Here is a 1488-nt window from a genome sequence, read left to right on the forward strand (position 1 = left end):
AGAGAGAGAGAAAGAGAGAGAGAGATAGAGAGATAGATAGAGAGAGAGAGAGCAAGAGGGAGAAAAAGAAAGAAAGAGAGAGAGAGAGAGAGAGAGTGATATAGATATAGGCAGCTAGATAGAAAGAGAGCGATAGAGAGTTAGAAACAGAGAGGCAGAGAGACAGAGGAAGAAAGATAGAAAGATATACTCGAGGCCCATCAAATGTAATGGGTAGCTTTATCCATCACCCGGTTGGAAGCATAGTGCCCAAACAAATTGTCTCCATCCATCTCTGTTCTGGCTGCGTTATCTCAGCTCGCTTGATGTCTGTCTTGTCTCTGGATCCTCCACTCTCAATTGTTTTCTTCCCGATACAGTTGGAAAGTACATTTGTTACTATTAACAATACACACTCAATTCCATTGCACGTAACGTATGAAAAGGGGGAGGGGGGAGTAACTCAAGCTTGTTTATAACTCAAATGAAAGTAATGTCCTACGAGTTGCAAGCATCATAATATCTTAAGTTGAAGGGGAGCATTTGAGAATCAGATTTTTATTTCACGATATGATGTTTTCAGTCTCGGTCAGTAGCCAGAGCCCAACTTTACGTGAGTCCACAATAAATGCTAGCTTAGAGTAACTGAAACCGATGATCATTTAGCCATTTTTTTCTCGCACCAGCCTTTATTTTTTCTTCGTTTCCATGGTGTTGACCTCTAAATGCTTCTTTTATTGGCCAGGAATAAAGAAAGTCTGGGGGTGAAAAATCACGAGTATAACTTGTAAGCCGGATGTGGCAATATTGTCCCTCTCACCGAGGTGATTTTTTCCTCTTTACTGACACTCGTATGCGGGTGGGAGTGATCATGGTGAAAAAAAAAACCCCAACTCTTTCCGTGTCCAAATTTGGCCTGACTCGTCCCAACCGTGCTTTAAGTCGTTGCTGTGTTTCTATACAAGTTTCAAAGTAGACAAATGCTTCTCGTGGTAAAAAAAATGTTTCGAAAAAAAAAGTTTGTGAATAGCACATCACTAAACGTCCGAAAAGTCGGTTGCCATATGATTTGTACCAGACTGTTTTCTTTATTTTCATTTCTTTTTTCCTTTTTTATTTATGGACGTGGGCTGTCGCTGTTTCATTAACTGTCTCTTTGATTCTGGTTCATAGTAATAAACCGACGACTCGTCTCCAGAAGAGAGTCTTTCATAAACGCTTTGTCTCTTTCACTGAGCTCAGTAACGCAACCTTTCAGTCTTACGCTCCTGGGTCAATTGCTTCGGAATGATAAACACAGAGTCTTTGGAAAACCCAAAAGTGACATAACAAAGTTGTGAGCAATTCCGTGACAAACCTCTGAATCTACTGCTAGTTCATTAAGCAGAATTCACCTGCCATTCTGTATAACACGTTCCGACGATTCTTCTGTCTTTGTCCTGTTGGAGGCGTTCACGCTGCTCGAAGGTCGACATAGTCATGACCTGTCTGACAAGCAGGTGGACGACA

The sequence above is a fragment of the Aplysia californica genome, unplaced genomic scaffold, assembly GCF_000002075.1.
Source record: "Aplysia californica isolate F4 #8 unplaced genomic scaffold, AplCal3.0 scaffold00032, whole genome shotgun sequence".
In the NCBI taxonomy this organism is placed as follows: Eukaryota; Metazoa; Mollusca; class Gastropoda; order Aplysiida; family Aplysiidae; genus Aplysia; species Aplysia californica.